The 8,753-nt window shown below is 45.1% G+C and overlaps 1 long non-coding RNA gene across 1 annotated transcript; it reads right to left on the minus strand.

Moving 5' to 3' along the window:
* Window positions 1-4,569: 4,569 nt before the first annotated feature.
* LOC107322906 lies at window positions 4,570-8,495 on the minus strand. Its single transcript, XR_001559100.2, has 3 exons — window positions 8,215-8,495; window positions 6,131-6,245; window positions 4,570-4,737 (listed from the first exon to the last, which is right to left on the minus strand). It is a non-coding gene; the product is annotated as an uncharacterized LOC107322906 (long non-coding RNA).
* Window positions 8,496-8,753: the final 258 nt, after the last annotated feature.

Raw genomic sequence — 8,753 nt, forward strand, 5'->3', positions numbered from 1 at the left:
GAATTATTTTCTATTCACAGAAGGAAAGAGGAAAAAAGAGCTTTCAGGGGCAGGGGGGAAGCAATGAAATATAAGCCAGCATCCAGTTCATCAGCAAACTTTTCACTAACCCTTTGCATATTCAGTGCTTGAGGGGTTAATAACATCTCTTAGAAAGCAAAAGGTTTCCAGCTGTAATTGGATCCTTTGTATGTGCTTTCCGCTATAGGAATCAACTTAGCATTGACATCCTCGTAAAAATTTCCATTAGATTGAGGACTGAATGCCCACTAAGGCTCTGTGTGGTTTCACAATTGATTCACTGAATGAAATCTTATCTAAAATCTTTTTATTTTATGCTATTATGGGCACAGGGGAAAATAGTGATGTAAAAGTGTTCTCTGTTTTGTTAATGCACAGCGCCTCTTGGAAATGGCCTTCAGGTTACCTAAAAAGATTGCCATTTCTATTTCCCACTCTTTTGTTTCATATTACCACTAATTGAAAAATGTTTCATTTGTTATGAAGTTACATATTGACACTTTGAATTGAATTCAGAGCCTTTATCTTTCATCTTCAGCTTAGTGAACTTCAGACAGCGGCACATGCTTCACCTACTGGGGGTGGAAACTTCCTTCAATAAGGCAATTCTTACACAACAGGTAGATGAACTGCAGGGATACGTGGATTAGCTGCTGCCTCTTTTCCTTCTTTGCACACTACAAAGAGTAACCTCCTGATGAAACTCAGAAGACGAAGCCAGAATGAGGCTTTGCCCATCTCCCATCCACACTCTCCCATCCATCCATTTATTCCCATCTATTCACCTCATCCACAAAGGCAGCCATGAACTCACACCATGGGCTTCCAGAGCACACAGCCCGAGCCCCAGACTGCAGCACAGCCCAAAGCACACAGCGTCTGCACATTCACACCCTGTACACAAATGCTTGCTAATGCTAACTGAATTCAAGCACATGGGTTACATGCAAACATGCACTCGCACAGTGCACAGACATATGGCACGCATGTGGTTCATGCTCAGAAATGATGTTTGGAACTAAGAAGTTTATTTTCCTTTCCTCCTTACTGGTCCTTTCCTGGGAGCTACCAGTATCCCAGTGTCCCCAGTACTGAGCCATAAGACATTCAGACCACAGCATGGCCCCATTGGGGTTAGCCAGAAGACTACTCAGCATTTGCAGTGCAAGCACAGTGCCGTCCCCATGCAGAGCATGTCCCTGTCCCTTGAGCTGGTGGAAGCCAAAGGTCCCTTCCCACCCAGGCTGCCCCACAGGAGGGATCACCTTATCCCAGGTTGTGTGGTTCTCTATGAAGCACTGATGGTAATTTGGAAAGAGCAGCACAACATACCCTGGTGATGCTGTGAGTTCAGTATTCCAAGCATTTATTTCCAGCTAAGCAGCTTGGAAATTTTCTCAATTTTTCTTTCTGAGAAGGCCATTTTCCTTATATATAGAGACATTAAGAGAAAAGTAAGGTTCTTTAGAAATTAGAATGTACTGGTTCTACTTTGTGCAGCAAGTACTTGGTCCTTCCCTCTGCCTCCCCCCACTTTTTCAGAGAGAAAAGCAGACGAGAAAGATAGCAGGAAAGAAAGGAGACAAAAACAGCCAAAACCAGAACCAAAGCCATAATTCCAAACCTATTTTCCTTATTTTGTGTTTTCTGCAGGAGGTGCCAGAGACAGTTCTTTTTCACAAAACAATGAGGAGAAAAACAGAATTTTGGAAGTAATATCAATACAAGCAGTCATTTTTCCTAACAAACCCACATCTGGTCTGGCTAATGCTGAAGGCACCTGACATGAGATGAGCCACGGGGCTTTGGCTCAGCAGTGAGATTTGTCATTGGTCCAGGAAGAAACCTCCAACTGGCAGAATTTTCATTCCCTGCATACGCGAACACACACAGAGTGACCACAGCCTGGAAACTCCCCAAGACGACAAATGAGCTGAATCCCAGATTTCATTTCAAAGCCAACCTCAGAGTTTCCATGGTGCGCTGAACCCTCTGGCCTGACATCCAGAAACCAACGAGGTGACACTGGCAGAGAAAAGAAATAATGTAGTGACGAAATGGGGCCCTCAAGGAGTCAGCAGTGACATTATAAAAACAAAATGCCGTGCAGAAAAAAAAACAACGAAGTCAAATGCTCTTTAATCTCCATGAGTCTGTAGTGTCACAGACACCAGATCCTCAGCTTTCTGCTGAGTTAGGTGACTGGAAAAGCATGTCCAGTGATGGTGGGATGTGATTCTGTGATGGGCAGTAAGTGGTCACCTCTCCCATCCCAACATCTGCACAATGCCAATGAATGCATATGGTGGAAGGATGTCAAGATTTCCTACAAATTCACATTCACCCCATGAACTGCACCATGAGTGTTCATCTTTCCTGCTGACACTCTAATCCCAGGTCAGCAAGACAGAAGAAGTGAAGCTGAGCCCTTGACTGAAGTACCTTGTAGTCCAGTTGCCATTATTTCTACATTAGATTTATAGCCCAGGCTGCCAGAAAGCAGTGAGGAAAAGAAAGCAGACAGTTCATAGCTTCAACAGTGCCCAGAGGGTGGTTGGTAAAAGCAGCACCAACTCATGCATGGTCCCATGTTCCGACTGTCAGCACAGACCCATTGAGGCCCAAACTCTGGGCATGAACCTTCCTGTGGCCGATCCAAACCCACCTGAACAAAACGTGTGTCTGGGCAGTGTGCTGCCAACACTGCATCTCTGGGGGATGCCAGTGAAGGCTACAACCTGCCCAGAGAAGACTTATGTCCTTCAGCACTGGCACTGCTTAAGCAAGAAAAGGACACATCCGCAGCCCATACTGGCTGTGATTTACATGGGCATGAACAAGATCAGAACCAGGCTCTCATGCTTTGTAGGGCAGTGAGCACAACAGGAGCTCAGACTCCTCCTCAGGGCATGTGCCCTCCCTCCCCTTCGTTGTACCAGCACAATAAATAATGCATTCCTGGAAGAGGAGATCCAAGGAGGTTTCCATCAACAATTCAGGACTTCTCCTTTAAAAACCTCTGAAATATTTTCTTAATGGCTGAGCCATGTAAGTCATTAGGTTTCTGTCAGTGTGCTCAATACGTATGTATGTGCCAGAGACCAAAATCCTGGTGGAGTCTGTACCGTAGGACATCTATAAAAGAAAATTGCAGTTTAAATGTCCAAAACAATGATCTGTGGGTGGTCCTCTGGGTAGCAGATGGGTTTCTATGCTTCACATACAGCTATTAACTACAAACACCTCCTTGACTTGGTCTCAGTATCCTCTGCATAGGAAAACGAGTTAATGCACACAGGATTCATGCCCACAGATTCCCTGTGCAGTCCAATGAACCCAACACTATCTCCACACCAAAGGCAGCTACTTGTGGCTATTTATTAGCATAAAGCAATGAGAAAAACAACCTTATCATCTGCTTTCACATCACTTTAAGTTTTCCAGGTGAAGACAAACTGGAGCAGGGCAGAACAGGGTTGAGAAGGCATCTGAAATACTTGTCCTTTGCTCTGTGGACACATGCAGAGCAGGTTGGATATGTCCTGTCTGTCACACCAGCATCGCACACAGACACGAAGCAGAGCCTCGTCAGTCTATGGCCCCAAAATTTCAGCCTGAGCTTCTCAGTTTCATTTTAACCTGAACCACATCACCGTTCTGACAAATAGCACGGCCCAAGGAAGAGCTGCATGATACACACTGAGGTGGGAGGTGAAGGATGAGGATAGGGAAAAGGCTCTGATGAATGATGGGAATCTTTTATACTGGGTTTCCATTTGCACAAATGGAGGCATGGATCCAAGAAGGGGGTAATCAATGTACCCTCAATGTCTTCCCCACTGCTGCAGGGAAACTGGACTTTACATCCCCACCCTACAAGCTCAGAGCTTCTCCCAGGGGTTACCCATTCTGCAATTGGCAGCAACCCTGAGAGTTAAGAACCACGTACATTAACTGGCTGTTGGGATGAGTCATGATGTATGAGTGCATTGATTCATCCCACAATCCAGTATGTATCTAGGAGCTGTTAGGTGACAAGGTGGGACAACGTAGTGCAAAGGGTAACAAAGAGTTTGGTGCTGAAGCTCTGCCAATCCCCTGAGAATCCCAGCAGCACAACAGCCCAAATAGATCACCTCTGGCCACCCCCAGAGAGCACTGATCACCTGCAGGCCCAGGAGCTGGCTGTGCTGTATCATTTTTCTGACCATAATTACAAGTTAAAGAGAATATAATGAGAGATATTTTGTAAAAGCCTAAAAAAACGAGTGGATGACAGCTTGTGGAGGAGGAGAGCTGCCGGCTCGTGATGGCTCACACCTGCTGGGAACAGGGCAGGGACGGAGGGGGCCTAACTCATGTTGTTGGAAAGGGGCATCAGGGCCCAAAAGGTACCAACATTATGAGTGCTCTGAATCACTCACTGTGAAGACCTGTTCATAAGCTCTTTCAGGGCACACAACATTCCTTCCTGCAGAGCACTTCATTTTTCCACCTTGGAGTTAATCTTAGCAGAAGATGTCAGCAGTCACTTCTGAGAAGTGAGGGTGTCATTAGCACGTTGCTTTAATTGTGTTTTAGATATTGCATTAAACCATTCTTGTACATTTCCTAAGAAGAGTCTTCTTTCGGGAGGTGCCCCGTGTCTCACGTCAGCTCACTGCGGCTCCAATGTGGACGTGAAATCCAATTAGCACATTCCAAACTTCGTTTTCACTGAAACACAATCAATTGTAACTTCTTTTTGAGCCCTGCTGCTCTCTCTAATTGTTAGCTCCAGCCTCTGCTGAATAGGTGGTTAAGCAAATTAGTCCTCCTCACATATGAAAATTGCGCTATTGATGCTGGCAGATTTCATGGTTACTGATGAGGTTTCTTGAGCTAATGAAATAATGAAAATGCAAAACAGATTTACCTTTTCTTAATAAGGAAAAAGATAATGAACTAAAATTAAAATTGAAACTCTCACTCTATGCAGAGTTACTGTAATATTATTTCGGCTTCAAATCAGTGCTTGTGCTTTTTTCTTTTATTTTTTACATGCCAGCAACAAAGCTGGTTAAGAATCCACTTAAGCTGGGGCGTTGTAAGGACACTTCCACTTTACTGTATTTTTTAATAGAATTATGACACACCATTTCAATGACTGTTATCTGCCTGTGGTTGGACATGTGCAAGAAGGCAGCGCTTTGGCTGGGCTGTGCCAACATCAGGGAGACATGGCACCACTCTACCCATATCCTGACACTGGACTGGCACTGTTCCTACATAGGTCTAATGGGATTTGCATCTCTGGAGCTCTACAGGGGAAACCCAGCCCCCATTTCCCAGTCCAGCACTGCTTGCTGGGGAGGGACAGTGCAGAACCACGTAGGACTGCAGGACCTCTCTCTTCTCCCTTCTCTTACCAAGCTCCCAGCTCGGGCATCCCTTCCCCATGCCACAGCACCCACAGTTTTCCCCATAAAGCTAAGGCAATTATACATTTATATCAATAAATGCCATATACCATAAATTAGCAGACTTGCTGGCTCTCTGCCTACCACAGGGGGAGGAAATGGCCCCGTAAATATTTGTGCAAGGCTTCAATAAATTTGAGATGTTGACTTGAGCACTCAGCTTCCCTATCTAAGATTCAGGAGCAGAGCTTCCAGAGCTCATGGTCTGTGCTGCAGAGGGCCCAGCGGTGTCCCTGTGGTGCTGCAATAAGAGGCAGGGAGAGAGAAACTTTAGGAACTCCTCTGCAAGGTCTCTTGCCACAGGACACAGGGACAGTAATGCCAGGAGGGACCCATGTGGCTTTCAGATCAGCACAATTAAATCTGGGCTAGAAATATTATTTTGAGCTGGCTCTATTTTCATAATGCTTGAATGGCAGCAGAGCAAACTGGAGGCTCTTTGGCTGGCACTGCTGTATTATTCCATGTCTAAGAACATTTAGGAGCTTTTTTACTTCAGTGCTGACTAATCCAGGCTGACAAACTGACTTCGGGGAAGAATTACTCCATTCTCTAACGCTCTCATACACCAGCACTAGATGCGCTCCTCCAGCTGAATACAGTCTTCAGTAAGAGCAGAAGATGAGGCTCAGGCATTATGTAATTCTTACTTTTCTCTCTGCTTTGTGTTGATGGACGTCTGCACATATCAACCAATCGGTGCTCCTCCTGTCTTCAGGAAGTTTGCTGAGGCTTTCACTTCTTGTAAATCAAATGTTTGGAAGCCTGGTTTAGAAGTGCTTTATTATTATTATTATTATTATTATTATTATTATTATTATTATTATTATTATTATTATTATTATTAGCTGCTAATGTGAAATTTAATAGTAAGGGGGAAAAAGAGCCATAGGATATAAAGGAAGAGGTGAGGGTCAGCATGTTACTCCTGTGCTGCATGGGATCCTCTTCTCTAGAGGGTGGCTGCTGCTTACCTCCCGTGAGCATCATTCAATGGGAGCAACATCAACTGCAAATCACAGAAGAGAAATTTGTGTTCCTGTGTAGGCAACTAACTCTCCTAGGTTCTCAGTCTGAGAGGCTTCAGTTTGTGATGCCTAATTAGCAATAATAGTGAAGGCAGCACATTTGCAAAATGGAGACAGCAGGGGTGATGCAGACAGAGCACAAAGTCTCTCTCTGCCCCCCTCCCTGCAGTGATCCCAGTCACTGCCTGTACTCAGTTCTTGCAGAATGAAAGAAGGTGAGAAGACTCAAGAAAAAAAGAAAAAAAAAAGTGGAATTCAAGCCAGCAATTGTCAGCTTTGTGATAATGCTGAATTCCTTAATTATTATCCAGGCTACTCAGGAAACCATTTTAAAAAGCTTAGTAGACATCTGGGAGCGAAGCAAGAGAGATATTTATAAGGCTGCTCACATTTCCATGCTTGCTAAAACAATTGCTTTATGTCTTAGTTTTCTACTTATTAAGATATGCACGAAGGGGAGTATAGACCACTCCTCATCTGGAGCTGCACAGGCAGCCCCATGGCTCATTCTGGAGCTGCCATGCAGTTGGGGGCCCTGAGTAGCTCACAGGCTGCGGTCACAGACTGTTTGTGGGTCGGCCTTTTCCCCAGTCCAGCCTGGCACCCCCAGCTTCTGCCCTGGAATTTGCCATTTTGCTGTAGCCAGGAGTACAACATCATGTTCCCTCTCCCCCTGTTGGGACCTGGCTGCAGATCGTTCTTTCTGTGCTGTTTTCAACACAAGAAGGAGCACTTTTCCTCCACCCTGCTGCCCGTAGGAGAGGAAACAAGGAAGCAGAAAAAGAATTCTTCCAAGTTTGGGAAGTCTTTTTGTCATTTTGCAATGGGGAAAAGGGCTGGCATGTAGCAATTGGGTTTGTTCCCCAAGTTTCGTTTCACAAAATTAATGCTTGAGAGAAAAGACAAATCCCTGCTAGTGAACAGAGACCAGTTAAGAGGCTGTGTAGCTGCTGGCTGTGTAGGTATGTGCACATTAGTTGGCTTCAAAGCTAAGGTTTCACCAGTAACATCTTCCTTAGCATTTCCCAGCTGAGGTTCAAGCTCAACCCCACCAGTCAGTCCTCCTGATTCTGAAAACTTGAATCTTTGTGACCCTTTGTGACTGGAAAGGTGCACTGAAATTATAATAGAATCAACCTAATAAAACTACTGAAATGTGGCTGCAAGGAAACCCCCAAAATCATTTGCCTTAAATCTGCAAACTTCTGTCAAGAAAACAGTTCGGAGCAGACCACATTCCATTTCTTTTCTGCTGCATCTGCTTGTTCTAGGTACAACCTCCACCCCACCTTACTCTGCTTTTCTTTCTATTTTTTAACATTTTGATTTTGTTATCTTAAGAAAAGCAACTCTTTCAAAGTGTAAAGTTAATGTTTAGTGGTAGAAACGCTGACTAAGAGGATTTACACTGGCAACCTCATGTGCAAGAGTGATTTTTCAAAGGGAAAAATATACGCCACATTCCCTCAGCCATCAGAGATCCTTCATTTAAAATAGAGTTTTTTCAGCCAGACTGATGGGAAGGCTCATTGCCAGCTGCTCATAGGAGGTGTGACAGCACACCTGCAGCTGAAGTTCTGAAGTTCACAGTTAGGAACCCATTGCCAGACCACAGGAAAGAAAAAAGAAAAAAAAAAAAAAGGAAAAGAAAAAAATAAGTAAAGGTCAGAAGCAGCCAGCTATTCTGTCTAAACATCTCAACTCACCAGGGCTCCTATTCTCAATCCGCTGTAACCTTTAGAGCTACGGAGCTGACGTGGAGCCAACAGCACAGCTCCATCCCGCTCAGGAAGCCCCATTCCCAGCTGTGCAGCTCACTGGGCACTGCCAGCCACACAGCCTGCGGGCTGCGGGAGGAGCGGAATGACGCGCCGGGTCAGCTTGATTTGTGGCATCTCTCTGAGTACGATGTGCAAAATAAAGACAGATGGCAATGGATAAACTCCAGTGGTTGTGAAGCTGCCGTTAGCAATAGCTCTCACACTGTGCAAAGCGCCCTGGAATGAACTTCCCTGTGGTCCAAAGTCCCCAGTGACACAGATAATTTCAGTGAGAACTTCTGTGTATTTTACAAATTTTTACATCTCGTTTTTTCATTTTCTCTCCTCTCCTCTCCTCTCCTCTCCTCTCTCTCTCCCTCTCCTCTCCTCTCCTCTCCTCTCCTCTCCTCCCTCTCCTCTCCTCTCCTCTCTCTCCTCTCCTCTCCTCTCTCTCTCTGCTTTCCTCTCCTCTCCTCTCCTCCTCT

The sequence above is a fragment of the Coturnix japonica genome, chromosome 20 (assembly GCF_001577835.2).
Source record: "Coturnix japonica isolate 7356 chromosome 20, Coturnix japonica 2.1, whole genome shotgun sequence".
Lineage (NCBI taxonomy): Eukaryota > Metazoa > Chordata > Aves > Galliformes > Phasianidae > Coturnix > Coturnix japonica.